At 42.7% G+C, this 26809-nt stretch overlaps 1 pseudogene; it reads left to right on the plus strand.

The window, feature by feature from the left end:
* The first annotated feature begins 6420 nt into the window (after positions 1-6420).
* LOC114701871 lies at positions 6421-26467 on the plus strand (annotated as a pseudogene).
* The last annotated feature ends 342 nt before the right edge of the window (positions 26468-26809 follow it).

Genomic DNA, 26809 nt, shown 5'->3' on the forward strand with positions numbered 1-26809 from the left:
GTCTCCAATAGGATGGAGCAGGTAGGAGCCAGATTTTATCAGAGTACTTACAATAGCATGGAACTTTAAGCTTGTGAGTGGTTCTGGAATCTTCCATGTAATATTTTTTATATCACAAAGGAGAGTGGAGACTGAGAGAAATTAAACCATCTGTAAGCAGGAACTGGTGTGGATCAGCTCTGTGGAGTTGAGCTGTGTAGAATGGGGATGTGACAGGTTATTTTTGTCGCCCTATGAGGGTTTTGTTGTTGTTGTTGCTGTTAAACTGGATAATTAATGAATATGCTTTCCAGGTGCCATGTTAGCATGTCATAAAATCTCACCCCTGCCTCCTCCACTTTCCAAAAACATCTGATTTCAGAGGTCTGTGAGTATACCCCTCCAGAAACTCCCAGGTGAAATGCTGTACTCCTAGCCAGAAAAATGATTGCTTTGTGTTTCTGCTTTGTTATTGTAATCACAAGGAGAGAAGTTATATCTTACACTCTCCCAAGACATCTGTACATGTTAGTCTGCCCGACACCACATAAGGAGGGCACTGAACAGCCTGATAGAGGTCAGTTGACTGTCATGTAGGGAAGCAAGAAGCTCGAGGAATCCCCTGGAAATTTTAGGGAGATGAGTGTCTCAATGGTGACTTCATGAAACTCTGAGACCTTAAGACAATGTGCTCATGGTTTTCCCTGAACACTGCTTAGGGTAACACACTCTTTGTTCTCCACATTTTAACCAGGGTGTGAATAAAAGTGTATTCCTTGTTTGTCTCAATAAAAGAAATGTATTACTTTCTATTTATTGCACTTTATAGTAAGATTTCCCTAAGCAAGGGTTGTTTTGAACCACTCATGGTGGCATCAGCTAAGACAATGTCACATAAAGTATGGGGGATGTGGGCATTACCAGCACTACTGTATCTGAGACATACTCTATATCTCAGGCCCTTGGCCTTGATTACAAGATGTTTTAGTCTAGGGTTCCCCTGTGAGAAAAGACTTCTGGAATGTAAACATATCGATGGGAATGCAAAAGCATTTTCAGTTACTAATTGCTGCAATCAAGGCAAAGCTCATAACCATTAGCTTTGATATAGTATAAACAGAAATAATAAGTTGATTAATCATCTGCAGAGGTATTAGACTATATCCAGCCCTTTGGAGCTCAAGAGCTGAGCTGTGCTGTGACCTGAAGTTAGTTAATAGCTGTTTTCTTATCTTTATTATTCATTTGTTTATAAAGAATTTGTTTTTCAGTGACTGTTGGAGATTGACAAAGAGCCTAGAAGAAGAAATACCCCAGACAAACAGGACTGCCTCCAAAGACCTTGAGCAAGCTTACTGCATTTAGAAACAAAATCAGAGTGAAAATCACTGAAATCATCAGAAAGAAGAAAAGTGAATATTCATAAGGGTTTTTTGTTGTTGATTTTTTAAAGTGAGCCCAAGCATTCCTTCAGATACAGGAAAGTATAAATTCAAACTTCCCAAAGAAACAGGAGAATTTCACACATAATATGACATGGCAGGAGAGTGAAGTGTGTCTAGCGTTTGCTAAAGAGATAAACATAAATTCCCTTGTTATCTTGGAACTAGCAATTTAAAAAAGAACACATTACCCCTCTCTCTCCCCAGCCAATGGGTGAATCCATGGATCATAGTTAAACTGTAGGCTTGGAAGGTTGGAATTAGAAGGCTGAATGGGAGGAACTTGGCTTGAGGAGATCTGTCAGTGGAATGTTCAGGGCACCTCCTGGCTGAATGGACAAGGAGAAGGGAAGTCAAGCCAGGACCAAGAAAAGGCAATTTGGCTTCAAAACTGAATTTTCTAGAAAACATTTTTAAAGTTTTTGTCTTCTATTTTGTGTCATCACAAAATCAACAAGAAGGTTCAGAGGTATAAGGGATACAGATTCCTCACCACATTCTACTCATCCTTACACCCACAGGAAAGTGTGGCTCTCATCCCTCACCGAAGAAGCTTCTTTTTGCTGCAGACGTAGACTGTTACAGAGATCCACAACTGGTCCAGATGCAGAGAACAGGTGACTGTGGGGAGCCCGACTGCAACACATACAACTACAATATGACATTGCATCTCGGAGGCTCAGGAAACACCATGGGAGAGGGACTGAAAGATTATAAGAGCCAGAGAACTGGAACATCTGCTGGGGCACAGCGTCACCCATATATGGCAGAGAAGTTGTACCCATGAAATCTCAACAAAGTTTCATAAACAACACTTTCACAGTGACAACATCAGCTGCTGACCAACATGGAGGATGTGCAAGTGTTACAGTTCTAAAGAGAAAGGTATCCTGACTTTGGGGAGCCAGGCTCTCCCTACAGCTGTGAAGGGAAGGTACCCTGGATACCTATATCTGTGAAGAGAAGATGTCCTGATTATCAGGAGCCAGGCTATCCCTATAGATGTAAAGGGAAACTATCCTGACTGTCAGAGGACAAGCTACATATACCTATAGCTCTGAAGAGAAAGGTATCCTGGCTGTCAGGAGACAGACTATACCTACAGCTGTGTTCTTGGGGCAGGAGAGGTTTCCGCACAGGAATGTAACAATCCTGCTCCTCTCCAAGAGAGCTGTTACAGCTCAGCTCTGCTCTACTCTGCTAAGAGAGTTTCCCAGCAGAGATATCCATTGCTTCTCTGTTCCACTCCACTCCAGCAAAAGAAGGTCTTCATCCAAAACTCAGTCAAGAGATTTGTTGGGAGGGAGGAATCCAACAGAGTGGCTGCCTCTGCCAGGGTGGTAAAAGGCAGCTCCCAACTGAACAGGTACAGGACTTATATAGAGCTTCTTAGGGGCAGAGTTTTTCCAGGGTGAAGATTTTCAGGGTGGGAATTGGTCAGATTTCAATCCCTGAGCTTAAGCAAACTCAGAGAATGGCTGGATTTCCTACTCAGGGATTGGCAATTTTTGTGCTCAGGGATTGATTGGTTTTCCTGCTCAGGGATTGGTTGGTTTTTGTGCTGAGTTGGTCAGGGTCAGAGTATGTTTCTTTAGCTCTGTTTCAGGGTCAGGGTGTGTTTCTTTCACTGGCTCTGGTTTCAGAGCCAAAGTGTGTTTCATTGGCTCTGGTTTCAGAGTGAGGGTGTGTTTCTTTGGCTTTAGTTTCAGGGACAAGGTGCATTTCTTTCACGGGCTTTGGTTTCAGGGTCAGGGTATGTTTCTTTGGCTGGCCCTTTTACCCTACAGGAGGGAAAATTTCACAAGGTTCCACCCCTAGATGAAGAGCTACAGGTGATCAATTACTTGGTCTAGTGTATGAAGAAGAGTCAGTCTGCTCCATATATGAGCCCCCTGGTAGGTTATCTATCCAATCCCAAGCAGTTAGCCCTAAGCACATATACATGTGAACAACACTAAATGAACTCAGTAGGTTTTGTGTGCGTGCATTCACGGTGTGTGTGTGTGTGTGTGTGTGTGTGTGTGTCCATAATAAAGAATAAGAGGGCATGCATGAATCTGAAGAGTAAGAAGGATATGGAAGAAGTTAGAGTGAGGAAAGGGAGAGGTGGATGATTTAAATACAGTACTCATATAATTATCAAAATATACTTAAAAATTTAAAATTTATACAAGGTAGGACTATTTTTATCCTTTGTGGCTGAGGTAACAAGGAGAATTTAGATGAAAACAATTAAATGTGAAGTCACAGGAACACATCTATACAGCAGATGCTTAAACAGGTTTAATAAAATCTAACATGTTGATGTGCTGTGTTATAATGTATACAATTATCTAAATCTGCCATCTCAAAACTGGCATAATAATCATTAATAATTATTCTAATAAGGCTTCTACATACCAATCACATTGCTGAACACTTTAAAGACATTACCTCATTTTATTATAAAATATCCTTTTATAAGAATTTCCTTAAATAGATGTATTTTTCAGATTAGGAAACTGAATTGGAGAGTTATGTTAACTTGTGGGCTGTCATACATCCCCTAAGTGGCTGGACTGGAAGGCAGGCTATCTGATTGACTCTAACTCTGGACCTCATTCTCTGATTTCCACATCAGTATTTTCTAAATATTATATGCCTTCTACTCACTTTATTCTGGTTTTTTTTTTAATACTGAATGTGACCCATTAAACTAATTTCCCACTAATTTGATTCACTGAAAAATCCTGCCGGTGGCGATAGGCTTAATTAAAGAGCTGTTCAGCATTTGGGAAATGCTTTTATGTATCGTTATCTCATTTTACTCTTGTATCACCATTTTGAAGTCCATTGGGGAAGATTGAAAGCTAAAGGTGAAATGGCATGCCCAGGGTCTCTCAGCTAGTACATTACAGAATTAGCACCAAAGCCCAGGCTCTGGCTCACACTCAAGGACTGCTCGGTGTCTGACGCTGGCACATGGAAGCCAGACACGGCCTTTCTTTTCCTGGATTATTATGCAGGGTCCAGCCTATCTCCTTCCCAGCAACTGTTCAGTTGCATCATAGCTGCTACACCATCCAACCCTGTATACTCAATGTCATGTCAACCTTCACCTCTGTGTAAGACCTGGCAACTGCTACAGACATCACAAACACCCAAAAACTATACATACTTGCTCAGAGGCATGTATGCATATGCACACAGACGACAAATATATGCAAAAATGCAAACACTCACATTACCTATGTAGATTCATATACATGCCTGCGCGCGCACACACATAGACACATACACACACACACACACACACACACACACACACACGCATGCATGCACACACGCATGCACGCATGCAAGCATGCACACACACACCACAGGCTTCTATTTTTATTGTAATATTTTGCTCTTGGTAAAGCTCTACAATTTATTTTCAGTGGAGAAGTTCTGGGATTACTGAGTTGAAACTAATCTGATGCCTGGCGTGTCTAAGTGTCCTGGAGAAGGGCGAGACTGAGACTAAGAATAGAGCCTGGGAACAATGCCTCATGTGTCACAGGCAGCACGTGACCTGTATTTACCAGCACAGCACGAGCTGTGCAGGACAATTCCCCCACGCGCTCAAGAGAAAACTGACGGCTAAAGAAACTCAACTTCCTTTCCGTATTCCTTCCTTCCCGAACATTATGTGCTTCCCTAAATCTCTTGAGAGGCCATCAGGTCCCACTTGCGCGTACACCGTGCCCGTGTAGACTCTGTATTTAGCAGACAGCTGTCTTAAAGGACGAGGCTGGACGGCTGTGTGATGAGAGGCTGGTTGGAACACCTGAGCCACCAGGATCCCTGAGGTGCCGTCTGTTTATAGACTTGTTCCCTCTGCACTGGTGCCCAGGCCAAGCTGGGAGTCTGTGCAGTCTCCTCCCCACCTGGGAGGTACTTCCCTCGGTGTCAGCAGCACCCTCCTCCCTTTGCTCCTCGGGCTCACGGCAAACTTCACATCATCACTGACAAGCAGGGCACACACACCGCCCACCCCCTCTATCCAGTGCTCTGTCTCTATTGTGCTCTCCACATCTGACTCTTTTCTTCTGACTGGAAGGTAGGATGAAGTGGACCAGCCCCTGGTCTCTTTCCTTAGCTGGGCTAAAGCCTGTGACCACCTCACAGTGGCCCCCAAAGAAAGGAGTGTTGCAAGAATGAATGAGGTCATTCATGCGTGCATGATGAAGTCATACAAATCAAGACTTTAATTCACATGCACTTTGCCTGGTTTTGTTGGATTGTCTTTTAGATTCACCTTCCCCCAGATCTTAAGCAAAAGCCTTATTAATACACACATTAAGGTAAAAGTGCTCAAGGAAAGGGGGCCACTTCTCTGAGTCTGCTTCAGATTCTAGAGGAAAACACTTGGTTCTATTCACACGTTCCTTCTGAACACCAGGCGGTATATTTAAAGCAAAGGCTGACTTCCCCCATCTTCCACTTTTTCCCCAAACATTTCCCTGTAACAAACTGTTTTTGATCAATAATTTGCTATTCTCTCCAACACAGTGCCTGTTTTCCTAGTTTTCTCACCCACAAAAACAATTTACTTCTCCCTGTTAAAAGGCCAGTAATTCTTCTGACTGATGAAAGATACAAAATTAAAACAAGTGCCCGGGAGTTCCAATGTCAAGAAGGAGCAGATGAGATTTAAAAACAGGAATGACCATTGCACACCCCTCACGTTCAGTCGTTTGTTCATCTGCTGAAAGGTATGCATCCTGCTGAGCTCTAGGTTTGTGAAGTACACAATGATGAATTAGAACCTGGGATCAAGAAGTCCACAGCTTCATCCCCCTGCCCCAAGGAAAACAGAATATTTTAAGAAAATGCACTCTCAAAAGACCCTTGAAATGTTGGATGCATACTAAAATAACAAAACACAATGGGTTCCCATTTTGGTGAGACCAAAACCAAAACAAACACAGCCAGAAATAAGAGTGGAGGATTATTACCTAGACCAGGTGAGGCGGGCATGGGAGTTGTCCTAGTTAGTTGTAACTGTCAACTTGACACAGCCTCGAGTCGTCTGAGAGGTATTTCTCAGATCAGAATTGGCCTGTAGTTATGTCTGCGTGAGTGAGTATTATCTAGATTGTTAGTTGCTATAAGAGGGTCCAGCCTACCTAGGTGACACCATTCCCTGGGCAGACGGTCCTGGGCTATAACGAAGTTAGCTAAGCGTGAGTTTGAGTGATCCAGAAAACAGTTCTCCTCCATGGTTTCTCCTTCAAGGTCCTGCTTGAGTTCCTGCCCTTATTCTCTCAATGATGGACTTTATCTGCAAGCTGAAATAAATCCTTTTCTCCCTGAAATTGATTTTGGTCACAAATTTGGTCCACAAATTTGGGATTTGTCACAGAAATGGTAAATATATTAGAAAAAGGAGTCACTTCTAAAGCAGTGTCCTGCTTAAACAAAGCAGGTGTTGGGATTTTGTTCCTGAAGTCTATGTACATTTCTGTAGAAATACCTATCTCTGAGGATGCTCAGTTGAAGCTCTTGGCTCAAGAAAGAAAGATGGGGCACACGACTGTGACACATTTAGAAGTTAATGCTGTGAGTGTTCACCAAATGTTTCGACAGTAGCTTGTCCTACCACTGGAGGGTTCTAGAACCTTGAAAATCTGGAGCTTAGTAAGAGAAAGTTAGTTCTTTTGCAGTATAGCCTTAAAGCCAGTATTGGGCTCTTGGCCTCTCCTCTTCTCTGTTTTCCTCCCCAGCAGGCATCCATGAGGTAAGCACTGCCTCCGTCCTGATGATCTGCATTAGACAGCAGGACCCAAACTCTGCAACCATGAGCCACATTCAACTTTCTTCCTTATAGTTTAATGGGCACATGTGTTTTGTCACAATGTCAGAAAGCTGAGCAACACACTGTACAGTGCCTAATGTAAAATGATTAACAATGATTCAAAATATGATAGAATTTTTCTTTGAGTTAAAATACATATTAAACTCTTAATACATATTCATAGGAACTTGAAATACTTGTGTTACAAGGGATTGAACCCAGGGCCTCAGCCATGCTACACAAGCACTATAGAGCTAGATGCTTAGCTCTTATGGGTTAGGAAGCTGCATGTGTGCTGTTGTATGCATGTGTCTTATGCACATGTTAGTGTGTGTTCTCTTGGGGGTGTATGTGCATGTATGTGACCATTCATGTAGAAGTCAGAAGTCATTCTGGATAATTGTCTTCTATCATCTGGATAACCACTGCCTTTAGGAGCATTGGTACCTGCCTTTTCATTTTCTCCTCTTCCTATTTATCTCCTTCGTTTTCAAAACATAAAGCAAAATAAACTTGGCCAGTATTTCTACTTAATAGAATAACATAACTGAATTATAATCACTTTGTTCTTAGCTTTCAGTGATGTGTGAACAATGGTCCATTTCATTGTGTTAAAAACATCACAATAGAGTAGGGAATAGGAGAATGGAGTTCTGAGGCTAGTCTCTAGGTCATTTGCTAGACATGGGCTTGGGAAGTTCGTGTGTTGTTGGTCAGTTCCATACTTCCTAGTAAAATATGAACAGGGCTGTCTGCTTAGAGGAGGCTCACGGGAAAACATGAGCTGAGAGATCTGACTAAAGCTTCCTAAACTTCTTTGGAGCACTATTCAAACACAAAGTCATATTATTGTGGCAGCATTTTAAAAGAAAGTATGAGCCTTGTTCTGTCCAGAGTACAGAAATTTATTGTAAAATGCAGGATTCATGCAAACAAAGGAACAAAATTATTAATAGTCTAAAGAAATAAAAACATTGGGCTTCATGTTGAACAAAAAGAGAAGACAGCTTTTGTCTTCAAACAGTCTGTCACCTGTGTTTTCCTGGTTTTCACAAAACCTGGTATGAGTGAATGCACAGTGCTCATCTCTCTGCCTTCCCTCTGTCCTCTGTTGTTAAATGCTACACAGTCTTCAGTCACAAGACCACTCCTGAGCACAAGCGCCTGTGCGTGTTTTGCGTCTTCCCCTCCACCCCACTCCTGGGATCATATGCACTCCTTCATTGTGCTCCTTACATGTTCCTTCTCTGTAATCCAGCCTGCTCTTTTGTTTGGTTTTGCTTTTCATTTGTTTAGAGAAGAGAGGAAGGGAGGGACAGACACACAGACAGAGAGTATGTGTGTATGAATGCACATGATGGGTGGGGGTGCATGCCATGGCACATGTATGGAGGTCAACGGACAGTTTTGTGGAATCAGCTTTCTTCCTCCACATTTACAAAGGTTCTTGAGTTTGAACCCAAATCATTAGCCTTACACAGCAAATGCCCTTTCCAGCCGAACCATCTCCCTGGTCCCTTTAGGTTTGTTTTGTAAACTTGATACATACACATTTTTGTGATGGTATTTACAGGCTCTCATTCCTGTCCTTTTATCCCCCTTAGCCTATTCCGTAGAGACAGTCAACTTGCATGCCTCCACGGTCAAGGGCTATGACTTGCACCATTGGAACTCACTCCACCGCCAGTGTCGTTCCTCACACTGCAGCTGTGAGCACAGCAAAGCCTTCTGGGTCAAACCTTCTATTCGTTCCATGGTTTTGTGGGCTGTACTCTACCGTCAAAACTGTTCCTACAAGGCACCTGTGCCACACCGTGAGTACCCTTGCCTCCCCCACCTGAGGCAGAGCCTAAGGAACTGCAATATCTTCTCTAGGTGGCCTTAGATTTCTGTGAAACCACAGGGGAGAACTTGACAGATATGGGTGCAGGAATATTTCAGAATTATTCCTGAAAAATGCCAGATCTAATGCTTCAGAAGTATGAGAACCTAAAACTTTCCATCTGAGTAGTGAACTCTCTCTCTCTCTCTCTCTCTCTCTCTCTCTCTCTCTCTCTCTCTCTCTCTCTCTCTCTCTCTCTCTCTCTCTCCTCACCCCCCAGTTAACCAAGTGTGGTTAGTATTTGGTGACTCTTTCCTCTGGAAACAATAAGATATATAAACTATCACTACACTCCCTTCCATATTCCAACCCTCTGATTGATTGTCACACCAGCCTCATTGACCTTTGCAATAACTGCATCCCCTTTACACTCAGGCAGTACTGCTGGTGTACTGGGTGGTTTTATGTGTCTGTCAACTTGACACAAGCTAGCATCATCAGAAGAAGGAGCCTCAGCTGAGGAAATGCCTCCTTGAGATTAAGCTCTAAGGTGTTTTCTCATTTAGTGATCAATGGGGGAGGGCCCAGTCCATGGTGGGTAGTGCCATCCCTGGTCTGGTGGTCCTGGTTCTATAAGAAGGTGTGCTGAGCAAGCCATGGGGAGCAAGCTAGTAAGCAGCACCCCTCCATGGTCTCTGCATCAGCTCCTGCTTCCAGAATCCTGTGCTGTTTTGAGTTCCTGTCCTGACTTCCTTCAGTGATGAACAGCAGTGCTGAAGTTTAAGCCTAATAAACCCTTTCCTCCCCAACTTGCTCTTTGGTCATGGCATTTCATCGCAGGAATAGAAACCCTAACTAAAACAGCTGGCATGTCCCATCTGGGTTGGGAACCTAGTCAATCCTCTCTGAAATCCAGGCCTCCTGCTTCATCAACTGTTTCTTATAAGGAGACATGTAGCATGCCATGATCCCGGCTGTGTCTTATAGATCAGAATCGGAGGCAGAGGGATTGTACAGTATCAATTTATTTGAAAACTGTCCAGGTAAAAATTATGTAGGGATAAATACAACCAAACAGGGATAAATACAACAGGCACATGCAGCTGCAATTACATTTTACATAACTGGCTACAGGCAAATGCTACGGGGTATGTAGGCTGCAGAGGTACACCTCAGAGAAGTGGTACAGATGCCGAGTAGGCGACAGACATAAGTACACCAACAATGGCCTCCACATCATGTAAGTCAAGGCTTGGTCTCATTGGACCCCAATCACAGAACTTCAGATTTGCAGGTGATTCAATGTGAACATTTCCTGGGGTAATTTGTCAACTGAAGTGAAGGGACAAAGTGTGTTTTGCAGGAATGAAGCTAAGGACTACTAAGTTTTATGGAATCAGTAGGGGCTCAGGGAGGGCTAGCCACTGTCACAACATTTGGAACAAGAAAGAGGTCTTGTCAGGCAGTGGTGGTGCACGCCGTTAATCCCTTCACTTGGCAGGCAGAGCCAGGTGGATCTTTATGAGTTTGAGGCCAGCCTGGTCTACCGAGCAAGATCCAGGAAAGGCACAAAGCTACACAGAGAAACTCTGTCTCGAAAAACCAAAAAAAAAAAAAAAAAGAGGTCTTCAGGTGGGATGACACCAATAGAGTGTTTGATCTAAGCAAGCTCACATAAGATGCCACCATCGTCCTATCTTGCAACTGAGACTAAGAAAACCTATTATGTTCCAGCAGCATCACAACCTGTTAGAAAGACAGACACCAAAGGGACAATACTTTTTAAAACAGTTTTTGTAAAAACATGTTTTTCACAATTTTTCAATCCACAATATGAAATTCCCATAGGACTCAGGCAAAGTTGGCCAGATCAGGAGCAAAGCTCTGAGAGAGTGTGTGCACACACTGTGAACAAGAACATACCCTCTCCCTCACCTGCTGAGGCCATCACCAAACTCACACTCAGTCTTCCTGCTGGATGCAAGGATTAGTTTGTACCTCATTGTACTTGGCAGCCCCTCATATTCCCACAAACCCTTGTCTGCAGGTGTGGCAGGCCTGGGAAGTGGTCCCTGAGACCTTCCCCAGTCCTATTCTTCCCCTCTGTGTTTTCAGAGACAGAAAGTTAAAATGCTCATCTCTCAGGGGCCATGTGGCCAATGAGAATTTGCCGAGAAATTTTGATGAACCAAAGTCAAAGCCTGTTGAGGAAATCTTGAAATGTTGGACCCCTGCACCTCCCTATCTCATCTAGCATCTTATGATCCTAGAAATAAAAGCCATCCAATAAAAAAAGTACAAGTGAGCAAACTAAGTGTCATATAACCCTGGATGATGTAGCTCAAGGATCACAGCCCCTGGTTCCGGTTGGGACAGCTGCATTCTGAAGATGCCTATGCTACAACAACTGGACTCTTCCTACTTGACTATTGGGGATGCAGACATCACTCACTGCGCAGTGGTCCTCATCTCAACAAAGCATTGTCAGCACCTAAAAAGAAGAAGATTTCACAGGTACTTCATTGACCTGGGGTTGGTGGGGCACACAAGAGAGTCAAGGGACAGAGAGGACATTCAGTGTCTGTCCTCGTTAGCTTTTCTCTGTGGCTATGCTATAAAACACTGGCCAAAGGCAACATGGGAAGGAAAGGACTTACTTTGCTTACACTTCCATGTCACAGATCATCAACGAGGGTAGCCAGAGCAGGAGCAGGCAGGAATATGAAGGCAGGAACCAAAGCAGAGCCAACATGCAAAGCACAGTGAGTTCGGCCCTCCCACAACAATCACTAATTAAGAAAATGCCCCACAGGCTTTCCTATAGACCAATCTGATGGAAGCTTTTTCTCAGTTGAGGTTCCCTCTCCCCCATGACTCTAGTTTGTGGCATGTTGACAAGAATCCTAGCCAACACAGTGTCCTAATAGAGTTTTCTAGTTGAGGAAAAGCAAGCCAGATATTGGCATGTGTTCATGATGATAAAGGTACCATCAAAAGAGCCATGGAGTGCTCAGAGAGTAAAGTGATGAGTAACAAGTTGTGAGCAGGCATTTGAAACAAGCTCGGAAGCCGTGATGTTGCAGGGGGACTTGAAGGCTGCTTATGTCATTGTCAAAGGGAATAACATGTCCACACATAAATACAAATGGGCTTCATGTGCTTAGAAAGGAGAAAGCTATTGAAGATCCTGGAACTTTACACTGTAGCTCTTCCTCTTTCCCTCATTTTCACAGCCCATCACTAGCCAGGTCCAGCAGTGGCTAAGATATCAAGTCTCAGTTGAAGGCAGAGGTTTGTCTGTGATTTATTCACACCTCCCCATATGCTGCTCACCATCTAGAGAGGTGCTGCCTAGGGGCTGTAAAGCTTACTCAATAACCTGGCCCTCTGACCTCCAACAGTAAGTCATTTCCACTGAGCTCTAGAGGAACACCCCATGTATTAATTTGCTCTGGGGTTTTGTGCAGCCTGCTCATGGTCTTTCAGACTAGGACATTGGAATAGTCCTCCCCTGTGCACCGTGCACATAATTACTCTTCTTCTACATCGCTGTGGGAACCCCAAGCATTGTGGAAGTCCAGCACCTGCCTGGAGGCCACAGAAATAGAAAAAAAGAGAGAGAGAAAGAAAAATGCCCAGCTATTCAGGAACACAAACTTTAAAGCCTCAAACCAAGGTGGGGAGAAGTCAGGAAAACACCCTGGACCACATTAGGTGTGTTCTTCCTTTTGAGAATCTAACACACACACACACACACACACACACACACACACACACACACACACACACACACAAGGTATAAGGAAATTCTAATTCCCCAAACTTCAAATGGAAATCCAAATATACAGAAATGAGCTCAGCCTGGACGATAATAGGATTCTGGAGGTTAGGTGAAAGCCAGCATTCCTCAGGGACTTGTCTCTCAAAAGGAGTCATTTCCCTTACCTCCAGCAAAAGGGACATATGGCTTTCCAATTAATATATGCCTGTGGCATGTACCAGCATAATCAAGGCCCATGCTAGCCTGCAGGCTCCCTTAGTCCCTACTCACACATACATGCTCAACATTTCAATGCCCCAATGCCAGTCTCCTGGCCCTTCCCTCTCCTCAGCTACTCACCCTTCTTATAACCTGGCTATTCGTACTATTCTAGGCTCCTGGTATTCTCACTAAGCTCTCTCTGTTCTCTATCCACTGTTATTATCCCTTCTTTCATAGATAGCTCTCACCATGCCCAGTCTGTTGGCCATGTTCAATCTACTCTTCGTCTCTGCTCTAGACTCTTCCAGGCACCTCTAGCTGTTTCTCTCTCTTATATCTAGCATAAAACCTTCCCATACCATGGAGCAATCATGTCATCAGTTTGTACAGTATGCAATATATTTTCATAATCTTCATCATTACCCCCACTAATCTCTCATAATTTTTATTAGAAAGTGAAGTGTTTGATTTAATTACAATATTTTTAATCAAACTCTGTTTTTGTTGATTCTCCTCTCCCCCTCTCTTTCTTCTTTTTCCTCATCTACCTCAATTCCTTCATACTCTTCCACCACACATCATAACCTCCTCTCTGCTTTCGTGTCCTGTGTCCCCATTTCCTCCTCCACTTCAGCACCTCCTTTTCCACTCTTGTGGTATTCTATCTAGTTTCATACTCTACACCCATACGCTCTGCACTTACATTTTCCCTTGTGAGGGCACCTTATTCAACTGCAGAAAAACAAATAGAATGTGACTTTAGCAAGTGCCACTGATGGTCAAAGAGTAAGATAAGTGTCAATAATAGTCAAAGAGTAAGAAGAATCTCCTCACCAATGACCAAAGAGTCTGATGAGTGTCACTGTAGGATGGGATGTATAAATGTCTGTCATGGGCACAGAGGATAGTGGCGAAGAAGGATGGCATATGAAGATTTTTGGAAAGATGCAGGGACATAGTTGCCATAGAGAGACAGACACTGGAGAAAGAAAGTGGAAAATTCACATATATACATATATATGAATTTATATGTGTGTAAATACATACATATATACATACATATATTATGTATATATACATGTACATAATGTAGATATATATATATATGAATTTTCACACACATATGAAAATATGCTATCTTGTCCCATTATTTCTAAAGAGTCCTGACACATTTAAGGCAGAAACATGAACTTCCTTGATGACACACAACCCTACTTTCCTATCTCACCAGCCTGAACAAATACAAATAGAAAATATTCTTCAACAGGCCTCAGTTTCTTCACTGGCTCTGTAGTTTTCTTGCCCAGAGGACTGTTCTGTTTTGCTACACAAAGTCTGCTTCACAGAGAAAAGCCTGGGCATGGTCAATCATTTACTTCTAATAAGTCTTAGTTAACCTCCAATGTTGACTAGTTTTCCAAGGGCAGGAACTGTGGCAGCATCATTAATCCACTGTCCCAAGAGTCTAGTCTGACCAATGCTTCCTAGTACATATTTGTTTAAAATGGGTCAGCCCAGAGCTGGAAAGTGGTAGTAGGCCACTCTAAACCAAAGACCTTTAAAATATCCAGCATAAAAGAAGAGGGAGAGAATCCACACAGTTTCAACTGACTGGACCCAGGGTGCTAATAAGTGACAATTAGGTTGAAATTTATTCAGACTTGACTACAAGGACTTTAAAGGAGCTGTAAAGAAGGATAATTGCTCTATCAAGACCTAATCTAAATACCCCCACCACATGCCCTTGGCCACAGAGAGGAAAGAGGAGCCTTGTAAACAGGAGATCTTGGGAAATTTTCTTATTCAGGCAAAGCTGTGTCCCCTGTCCCTGCATGTTGAGAGGGAAGAATGCATTCCAGACCGCACACAGGAGGTCAGTGCTGGCATGAATCTATGCACCAAAGCTGATGGAGGAAGAGCCTGTTTGAGAAGAAGGGCCTGGTGATACTGCTGAAATATTTACATAGTTGGGAGATGAACTGGAAGCACCATACCATAGTAAAAACCCGAGAGAAAAAGCACACAGATCTTTGCTTGTCTGTGCTCGGCTAGCTTTCTCCTCTCTTACACTGTTCAGGACACCATGCTTAGGAAACAGCAACACCCACAATGGGCTGGGTCTTCCCACACCAATTAATCAAGCAGTGCCCCAGAGACATGCCCACAGTCCAAACTGATCTATACCATTCCTCATTAAGATTCTTCTCCTCGGTGATTCTAGGTTGTCTCAAGTTGACAGTTAAAACCCACTGCCCAGCATCCATGGATGCATCCACAGATGATATATATCGGAGAAAGAAATCTGTGTGTATACTGAATGTGTGTACATTTCCTTTCTTGCCATTATTCATTGAGAAATGCAGCATAATAGCTACTTTATAGCATTTACAATGTGTTGGGTAGTGCACGTAATCTAGGAATTGTTTAAATCATATGCCAAGATCTATGTACATTCTATACAAATATACCATTTTACATAAGACACTTAAACATGCACAGAATCCATAGTGGGTTCTGGAACCCAGACCTCATGATGTTTATGGAAGACTGTAGTCTACACATCAGTTCACCTTGTCTTCTATGGAAATAGATAAGCAAATGAACTTGGCAAAGGTCTTCCCCTTACAAACACTTCCCTTTACTACTGCCCATGAAGATAGTCTTGAAGCTGAATCTAAGATAATCTAGCAATATATACTGGGTGTTTTGAATTGAATTACAACTCCAAAAGTTTATATTTTAGTCCCATCCATCTCCAATGCTTATAAAAAGCAGCCATATTTGGAAACATGACTTTTGCCATTATAATTATTAGGATGAAGTGGAAGTGTGCTATTTTAATGTGACAGGTATCTTAAGGGCATGTTAGTATACAGAGTCAGGCATGCACATAGGGAAGGTGACCTGGAAACATTGGAGAATGGATGAGCATGAATCAAGGAGGGCTGGGATTATAGTGATGTGTCTCCTAGAGGAGGAGTGTCAGGGATGACAGCGAACAAAGAAAGCCCTAAGAGCTAAGAACGATTTATACCTCTGAACATTATGAGGAAGAATGTAGCCCTGATGAGCCCGTGGCTTTATACTTCTAGTCTCCAGGGGTGTGAAAGAATATGAAGGCATGATTAGGGTTCACCTCAGGGTGGTGCTATGTTCAGAGGCCCCAGGAGGAAAAGGTAATGAGACCACAGCTATGATGCAGAATCAACCACTACTCTCCTCACAGCACTGAATGTGAGCAGCCTCTCAGCTTTGAGTTGAGGAAGCACTTGAAGTGCACTCTGCTTATTCTGCTCCTCTGATCCAGGATGTACCACTCAATGGGACAAGTGTTAGCTGTCTATTCTCCTTTATTCTGGCTCACAAGGATCAATAACACAGTTCTTATGGTGAGCTTCAGTTATCAGAAGAGTGTCTCGTGTCCCAAGTTTAATATGATGCTATAATAAGAAAGAGAAAGATGTTTTTCAAGTGGAGAGCAGTTTGGGAGTCAGGAGGGCAGATCTTTCCCATGGGGCTGTGCTCTAGCTCCTTTCAGAGACTAAGACTCCATCATGCCCCTTCTGTACACACTACGGCCTATGTGATGGCTGTGTGGATTCTGGCAGCTCTAGCTTCTGAGCCCTCACTGGAATGAAATCTTCTGGTACCGTGACCTCCACAGCCATGAAGGATGGGATGCATCAATTGCTTAAGCCCCCTTAGTCTGTTTTGTTTCGGCAAACTGGCCTAAGACAGAACTCATCAGAAGCTCTGAAAGGGAAGATGATACCAATAGAGTAGTCAGCAAGATGCTCTACAGAAACTCAAGATGATCAAGTGCTGTGTGAAGCTGATGGGGGTGTCAATGATAGTGACAGGGTTCTGGGATGGAAGACACGTAACAGCACCCATCCATTACAGTGACAATCTACCATTTTGGGCTGTGAGGATTGAAACTGCAACCATGAAGCCTGGGTCCATGCGGAGCTGTGCAATGGTTAGAACTTCACAGTGTCTTTATTGCTAGCTATATGGTCAATCCATGGAGTTTCAGAAGAACAATCGCATCTGCCAAGCAGAGGATTGACATCAGCTTCTGCAGTGGGCCAGTGATCTCTAGCTTGCTTTATCAGTTCTTGACAACTCACTAACACAGAGCCCTTTGAAAGAGAAATCAGTCCCCCTGAGATAAACCCCTGTGGTGTTCTTTCAAGATGCTTGCTCCAACTCTACTTATTTCCTGGTTCCTTGCCAGGAACTCTACCAGAATAGGAAAGGGTGAGATTTTTACGATTATTAAATATGAGGCCTGAGCTGCTACTGAGTCAAGAGACTCAAGTATCATAATCATCCTCTACAATCTCCATCTGCAGTGGCCATCCATGACCAGTGAAGATATCTTCAGGGTAATGATGTCACCCAGGCCTCCTTGGGAAATATGTCAGCAATGGTTCTCAGGTTCACCTCAGAAACATTCCCTGACTTCTACGTCTCCATCCCTGAGATTTCTGACTTTCTCTTCAATCCAGTACCATAAAGCTTCTGTTATCTTTTCCTTTCCTCAGGCCAGTTTGAAGTTCAGGCTTCAGTAACCCGAACCATAGAACCCTTAAGAACAGCTCCACTTGTCTCAGTAAATGTAGAAAACCCTTCCTCAAAGTACATGTACCTCTGAATTATCCCAGAGTCACCTCCATATTCGGCTCCTATGACTAACACCACACGATCCAATCCCAACAGTGCCATCCACTGAAAACCAACCAGGCTCTCCAGTACCTGTGTCACTCGGCCTATTTTCTTCTCTCTGATGGAGAGACAAGAGTTTGAAGTCGGTAGACACCACAATGTGATGTTCCTGTTAAGTGACATCATTGAATGTTTTCAGGAAAGGCAAGACTCTTTCCTTCTGGCAACTTGAAGAGTCTGCTTCCATTAACAGGAAGGGTTCAGGGGAATTAGATGTGCACAGTTCCCAGGCTCTTGTAGCACTAGACCAGCTCTAGGAGCTTGCTGCAGGACTTGACTCTGATATATGGACCTTTGAATTCTGTATGCTTAGGCTTTCCCCAGGTACCTTACGCTTTTCATCAGACGCAGAGTCTGACGTTCAGTACAGTGCCTCCTCAGGCTTAATGACACAATCGTCCTCAAAGGCAATGTTAAAGCTCTGAACTTTTTTGCTATTTTCTATCCAAAATCCTTTAAATCTATCATATAAAAAAAACCCACTCTGCAGATCCTGTGATCATTATTGCTTGATGACTTCACAATGCACTACAGGGACTCATTCTCTCCAACACTTCTCACCTCAGTACTATATAAACTCGTAACATGACCACTGCATGGTATGGGTAAGGGGGCAGTTTTTAGTGTAGATATCAGAGAATAGCTAGAGGCATCTGGAAGAATCCAAGACAGAGAGAAGAGGTAGACTGAACATGGCCAGCAGACTGGATATGGCCGGGCTATCTGCAAGAGAGGGGAGAATAGCAGGGGACAAAAAAAAAAAGAGAGAGAGAGAGAGAAAATATGGTAAGATAAGCAGGAGCAGAGTATAGAGTGAATATAGATCAGTGGGTTATAAGAAGAATGAGAAGGGAAGTCCATGAGCTGGAGGGAGCTTAGGGAAGGGGGAGAGGTGAGAAGGGCTAGGATGCCAGCACAGACTTTGAAATACGTAACTGGTACTTGTGATACTGAGGGAGCCTGGAGGCCAGCATAGGCTTTGATATGCTGATAGGTGCCACAGGCAGCCCTGTGCCCTTCTGCCAGAGGTTAGGGAAGTGACTCCCTTTGGTATACGTGAACAAGTTTCACATGTTCCTGAGGAATGCTGGCTTTACCTAACCTCCAGAAGTCCTCCTATAGTTCAGGTTGAGACCATTTCTGGATATTTGGACTGCCTTTTGGAGTTTGGGGCATTTGGAGCTTCCTTTGAACCTGACCAGTATACACAAGAGGTCTCCAGGTAATGAATGGTGCTTCACTGCATAGCCACTGGCTGTAAGGATTGCTTCTAGACAGTGAACAACACAAGTCCCGCCCTTCCCTTCAGCAGCTTCCTTTCTACAGCGGGTCACATTCCTTGGAAGAGAAACATGAGGCAAAACTTAAAAACCAGCACTGTATTAGGAGGCACAATCTCAAGGGTGAAAAGTGAAAAAGAGAGGGGTGTGGGAAGAAAACCCTATGATTCATGACAAACTACCCAGAATGTTCCAAGAAACACTGTGAGTCCTGAGTGGCTGTGGGATATTTTCAGAAAAATTCTTTAGATGCCGTGCTTAGTACACGGCAAGAGAGAGGAAAGTGCATCTACTAGTTTCTCTTACCTGTCTATGGGACGGGTTAAGTTTTCTTGATGGAAATCTGTCCTTTCCACATTCACTGTGTCTCCTAAGTCACTTAACATGGAACAAAGCAGGCTCTCACCATATCAGGTCACTTACCAGGTACTTGAAGTGGGATAAGACAGAGAACTCAGGCTTCAATTTGTAGATGTGGCCACAAGGGCCCAGTACATTCAGCATCACCAATGGATGCAGGATGGAACAGCTGTCCAATGGACCACAGGAGGCATGAGGTGATCACAGTCTAAACTGATGTTCAGTATCCTTCCACAACTGTAGAAAGCAAGAGAGTTTTAAGAAAATAGCTATTAGTACCTCTTTCCCTCTGTCACCATGTGATGAGATCATGCTTCTCTTGGTTTCTGAGGATCCTCAAGAAGGTATAAGCCATGAAACCACTACGGTGTAGAATGAGACTATTTTCACACTAGAGCAATGTGAGGTACAGAGAGAAGAACAGTCACAGAGGGAAGACATTGCTGACACCAGAATCTGGTACTCCAGAAACCGGAATGCAAAGACTGGGAGCACATGGCGCCTTTTGAACTCTGAGCTTCTGCAGAGTCAAGGGATACTGAAGGAACATGCAGTCAGCAGTAGACTCAACCTTAAAGGGTACATGGTATCACGTAAATGCAGATTCCAGGTGGCGCCACCATATCCACTTACTTGTGCCACAGGACAGAGGTTTCATAAGCCCAGTCCATGCCATGGCCCCATGGTGACCTAAGAAACTGCTCTCACCTGAGTCCCAATTATCCTAAAGATATCCTGAGGGAATTGATTTCTGCAACATTCACACCTTCTGTTTCTGTCTGAGGCTCCAGTTCTGATCCTCTGAGAATGTTGGCAATCACATTTAAGTAAAGATTAAAGAAAAATGAAAAATAATTTGAGCCAATTATCTCTCTGGGCACAATCATATCTCTCAGATCTCATTAAGCTTCTTATCATGCTGGCTAGTAATATAACTCTTCCCACTGCCCGCTGCACTGCTGGATTTGAATTAACTGGTCTTGTTCAAAGAATGGATCGTTACTTTATCAGTTTCATTAGTATAAATTACATAGTGTTGTAATTTATACTCTGGAAGCTGCTGCAGGTATTATGAGAACAAATTTGATCAAAGTTGATGCTAAGGGAAGGAAAATATAGAATACTCAACACCATTTCCTCCACAGCAGTGGCTAAAAGAATGGACATCCTTAATGAACTTCATGAATATGCTGACTCCATTTCTGAAAGAAGCCAGCACAAAAGGCTTTGTGGGCTGCGACGCAGGTCAGTGTGCTTTGAGATGGGAAGTTCATCTTTGTGCGGCCCACAAGCTAGACATTGATGGCTTTCATTTATTTTAGCACCAGACACTACCTTCTGATGGATGTGAAGGCACTTTCCTTGCCCAACTTTATTTCTCTGAATATTTGGCCCAGATATTGCAATGCCTGCAAGGTTCAAGTGCAACCCCCTTCTTTAATTACTTTTCCTTGCTTTATGGCCCACTTCTAAATAGGCTGAATTGGGTGACCGAAGTTTAACTACCCTGCTTATAAGGCTTTACCCCTGGTGGCTCTCCCGTAATTGCTGTCAGACTTGTAGTGATCTTTTTCTAAATTTGGGGGGGAAGGTTCAAATTTTTAGCTAACCTTCATAATCTTACATTTAATATATATTTCTCATGGATGGATGGAGATGACTTTGTGTGTATTTTCTCATGTGAAGACTGGTGTGGATAACTTTCTCTTTTAGGTTTTAGACAGAAATACCAGGGTGATGAACTCATCCAAGCTGAGTTCACTGTGGACGGAGCAGAGGCTCATGAGGTCCCACTGCTATGATTTATGACTAATCTGGGGGGACCCTGAGGGTATCCCATACCTGCAGGGAACCATGCTGGGCAGATACATCAGTAGGGCGACCCACTCCATGCAAACATGGTGGCAGGTGGACAATTCACAACTCAGAGGCTGCATCCATGTGGAAATGGTTTATTATAATGAGGGATAAAAAGAAAGATAGGAAAAGACAGAAAGGAAAGGGAGAGAGGGGGGGTCAATGGGGTGCACACCTCATGGGAGTGAAGCAGGAGAGAGAGAAGAGAGAGAGAGAGAGAGAGAGAGAGAGAGAGAGAGAGAGAGAGATTGAGAAGAGAGAGAAATAGAAATGGGTGGAATTTTTCCTTAAGAAGAGGCTTCTACATCAGGACGCAGGGTGGTCCCAAGGGGCGGGGATCAGAACATTAACACCCACCTCTCTTGGAGGCACCACTGGCAGTCAATGATTGCTGAGACAATAGCTATCACTTTTCTCCAATGCGTAGCCCCTGGTAGGTTGCCCGGTCTTTAGTAAATAATAACCCCCACGGTTGCTCATGAAAGCAAAGTTAGTAACACCCAGTGGGCTGCACAAATGTGCCTGAACGTGGTAGCAGACTCATTGGGAAGGAGGAAGGGTTTAGTAGAGAGGGAGGGGTAACCCTGGCAGTGCCCACCCCCTCTATACTCAGGGGTCACAATTCCTGCTGTCCCGAGGAGACTTCAGGAAATACGGTGCATGACTCCAATGTCATGGACACAATAGTATAATGAATGATAAGAAAACATATCAAAAGGCACAGTATAAAAAAAAAAAACAGAAGACAGTGAAAGATGAAAAGGCACACCTGAACTGCTGGACGTGGTGAACACCTTCATCAGATATTCCTTTGTACATGTGTACCTGCTGGCACACTAGTGAGCTTAAAAACTGAGAATCATACTGTGAAAAGTAAGGACCCCGTTATGTGATCCCTAAAGTGTTCACTTTATAAAAAGACATTATTTGAGAGGAAAATATTTTTAAGGTGGTAATATGTAAACAGTAATCTTACGAAGGCTGGAGAAGTTTTGTTTTCATACTGATAAAGTAACAATAGCAGAAAGAGCTGCCACATAGAAATGGGCTATTTTATAATAATAAACTGATCACCTTGCCACCACAAATGCGTATGCCCTTAAGAAGCTGTCAGAATACATAAAACATGAACAGACAGAAAAAAAGTTGCACATACATGTACAGGAGCCCATGGAGGTGACAAGCATGATCTAGAAATGAACTGTGCTCATGACTGTATGACTTGGTACATTTATTAAAAATTATTGAATTATAAAAAAAAAGAAAGTTAGAAGATTGACCATTGCAACTTACAACATTGACCCAAGCAACTTACAGAAACATTATTTCAAAATAAAACATAAATATAATAATTCAGGATACTGTGGTAACATTCACAGTGCCTTAGGTTCAATCCCCAATATAAAAACAAAGAACAAAAAGAAAAAAAAAAGCAAAACCAAAAGCCACACATTTCAAAATCATTCAGATTTTGATATCTTCCCAACAATCTTCTGGAAAGCCATGTAAAATTAGTAAAGTCACAAAGGACTGGAAAACTACTGTTAACCACAGTAACTAGTGTATTGCACTCATCAACTACAGAGTCAGTTGCATGGGCAGTCAACTAATAGGATTCTGGAGATAGGCCATAACATTGCTACCAGTAACTTTAACAACTAGAATTAAATATAGTATATTTACAGGACATATTCCATAAAGGAATCAAAATAGTAGCTTTAAAACTAAATTTAAAATATTGCATCTGCTGATGAATGTGACTGATTATAGTGTGAATGAATAAAAGTATACACAATTTGCAAAATAGAGAGGGATTTCCCAACATGTTTCTTGAGGATACCAATATGTAGATATCAAAAGCACATAGGTGTTAGATGAAGAAAATAAATCTTACAGGAATCTATTGCATGTGTAGAAGGAAATTTCTGTCATGACTCAATATAACAGAGCAGTATATAAACAGTATCTTCTATGTCTGAGATTCACCATTAAAAGACCAGTCATGCCTGGAAGCCAAGAGATGGCTCAGTTGTTGCGAACATTGACTGCTCTTGCAGAGAACATGGGTTCAGTTTCCAAAATTGGCATCTATAACTCCAGTTCCAGGGGAAACTGATGTCATCTCCTCATTGTCATAGGTGCCAGGCACACAATTAGTGCACATACAAACAAGCATACAAGCAAAACACTCGTGCAAATTAAATATACATATACAAATCTTATTGTAAAATATCAGTCTTGTTACTTAAGGACAGAGACAAATCAAATGGATGAGGACCTTCTATAGGTATTTGTCTTCCATAGTTAACTAAGAAAGTATACAAAAATGAAAAAAGCTACAGAGTTTGAAAATGATAGGGGTCTACAGGGAAGGAAAACCAACCAGGAGTGCTGTTCATTCACACCATTGTACGTTCAGGAGGCATTTTCAAGTCTCAAGGTGGAGGGTAATAGAGTTAGATAATCTCCAGGAGTTTGGAAGACATATGTTAACATTTGGGATGGAAGTGTGGCTAACATTTCTAGTCCAAAAAGAGTGGGAAGTTGACAGAGACAACTTCGGATCTGTACAGAAAAGTCCCTTGAGTCTGATCACTCACATATACATAAAAAAAATACCCAACAGTGAGCAAAAATAGTGAGAAGGATGAAGCTGAACAATTCCCAGGGCTCACATATGACTCCAACTACTAAGGAAGAGCTTTGTCACACTTGGTGGAGCTATCAGAACACACTGACTAAAGTTCTTCAGCCTTGTTGGACAGGAAAATTCCCCCTAGACTGAGGTTTCTCTGGACCTTCTCCAAGCTGACAGGCACATCTTGAGAGGACGCTAAGTCAATTAAGCACAGGTCAGAGTCAACTCTGACAGCATATTAATGAAACACAGCCAGTGAACAAACAGCATAAAATTCTCTTTCTGCCATCCAATCAAAATTTATGAGGCATGCAAAGATGTGGGGCAATATAACTCATTGACAGTTATAAGTCAATGTATAGAAAGAGACCCATAAATGACAGGGAGGAGAGACCCCAAAGAACACAAAAGAACACTAATTACACCAGCTCCATATGCTCCAGAACGTTGAAATGAATATGAATATCCCACAAAGACAAATTTCAAAACAGAACAGAACCTGTAGGTAAGAACAGCATCAGAAGAAAAAGCATTCTGGCTGCAGTGAACAGACAACAAGGCCCTAAGCAAAGGACCAGTAAACTAGAAGACGTGGTTCCCAAGATGATTTCCAAAAAAGGCACAGAAATACACAAAGATTTAAAACAATAAACAAGTCATTCACTACTTCTGCATCCACAGCACATCCTCTAACATATACAAAGGAGAGAGAAACAGAAATTCAATAAACAATGCCAAAATATTTCCAAGATTTGAGAAAAAATTTTAAATTCCATGAGGCTAGGGAGGTAGCTCAGTACTGGCCTAGAAAGCCCCAAACTCTGGTTTTGATCCCCAGAACTAGATAAAACTGAGTTCAATAATGCATCATGTAGCAGCAGCTAAGAATGAAAGAGAAAGGCAGGACAGCACAAAAGAAAGAGATGAGCAGGCAGGTATGTGTTGCTTGAGTTTTTCCGCCTAGCCCACAGTCAGGACAAATCCTTGTCACCCGCCAGTCCCACAGCCGCTCAGACCCAACCAAGTAAACACAGAGACTTATATAGCTTACAAACAAATAGCTTGCTAACTGTGCTTATAGTTTAAATTAGTCCATTTCCATAAATCTATACCTTGCCACGTGGCTGGTGGCATACCGGCATCTTCACATGCTGCTGGTCATGGCGGCGGCTGCAGTGTCTATGGTCATGGCGGCGGCTGCAGCCAGTCCTTCTGCCTTTCTGTCCTTTTATTTCTCCTCTCTGTTAGTCCCGCCTATCCTTCCTGCCTAGCCACAGCCGATCAGGTTTTATTTATTGACCAATCAGAACAACTTGACATACAGACCATCCCCCAGCACAGCCAAGTGCAGATCATCTCAGACACCTGCACTCAGGCCCATGGTCCTAATCATCCTCTGTGCGGACCTGCTGGGTAACGCCACAAAGAACCCAAGAAGGGCTCCCACAGGACATACAGAACATCCCACAGCAGGTATGCATGAAAAATCATGATAGGGGATGAGAAGAAAAGGAAATAAATTGGATTTAATGAAGAAATGACACCTTCCAAAGTTAATACAATTGTATCTCATGTGTTCTGGGATGGCCAAATGGGCTATGTAGAGGCAGGGGAGAAATGTTTTTCAATGAAAATAAAAGGCCTGAAATGAAAAACACAGTGAAATTAATTGGAATACAGATTACAAAATAAACTACTAATAAACTTTTAAACATAGTAACAAAATCGACAGACGATGAACAGAGAAAGGAGAATAAAAGGTACAAAGTATTGGTGAGATGTGTAATAATTTCAATAGCTTGAAAGATACTTAGAGGTATCTGGTAAAGAAAAGAGAAGAGAGGGGATGGCAGAAAAAACACATGAACAACTAATGGCTAAGAATAAACAAGATGCGATATGTGAAATTTTAAAAAGAAATAAATGAAGCCCAGTGTAGTGCCTCACACCTTTAATCCCAGCACTCAGCAGGTAAAGGCAGGCATATCTCTGAGTTCAATGCTAGCCTGGTCTACAGAGCAAGTTCCAGGACAGCCAGGGCTACACAAAGAAAGCTTGTGTTGAAAATAAAAGAAGACAGGACTCTTTGACCACCAGATCCAAGATGGTGGGAGGAGCTTGAAGAGAGCCATAAATGTGGAATGAAAAACTTCCCTCACATGTAGGATGATGAAGCTAATTTATTGACTTGGCAAGGGCATACCATTCCTGACCACCCTCCATATGATTAAGGAGGCCTTCAGAATTGAAATCAACTTTCCAGCATAGTACCCATTCAAACCACCCATGATCACATTTAAAACAAAGATCTACCACCCTAATATTGATGAGAATGGGTAGGTCTGTCTGCCAGTAATTAGTACTGAAAATTGGAAGCCAGCTGCCAAGACAGGCCAAGGCGTCCACTCCCTCATAGCACTGATGAACCACCCAGCCTGAGTACCCACTCCCAGCTGACCTAGCTGAAGAATACTCTAAGAACAACAACAACAAAAAAAAAAAATCTGAAAGAATGCTGAAGAGTTTACAAAGAAATATGGGAAAAGAGACCTGTGGACTAAAGTCTGCCATGAGTGATTCCAGCAAGTTTAAGCAGAGATTCCATGCAGTTACTAACTTTCTACAGTTTTCTTAATCTAAAGAGGTCTAAGCAACACGTAAAGAAGTATTTTAAAATGTAGATGTTATAAACAAACATACACACACATGATATCCTATTAAAATAGGTAATTTGCTCACTTATAACACAGCTAATATTAGGAAGAACTTCTCCCTTTACATCTGGGAAGGACAGTCTGTCCCTTCAAATTTAAATGTGGGTATTGAGCACTACCTATTAGTCAAGATGGTTTGCTCTGAAAGTCAACAATGACTACGAATAGTCTCTGTCCTGAAGGAACGTA

The sequence above is a fragment of the Peromyscus leucopus genome, chromosome 17 (assembly GCF_004664715.2).
Source record: "Peromyscus leucopus breed LL Stock chromosome 17, UCI_PerLeu_2.1, whole genome shotgun sequence".
Lineage (NCBI taxonomy): Eukaryota > Metazoa > Chordata > Mammalia > Rodentia > Cricetidae > Peromyscus > Peromyscus leucopus.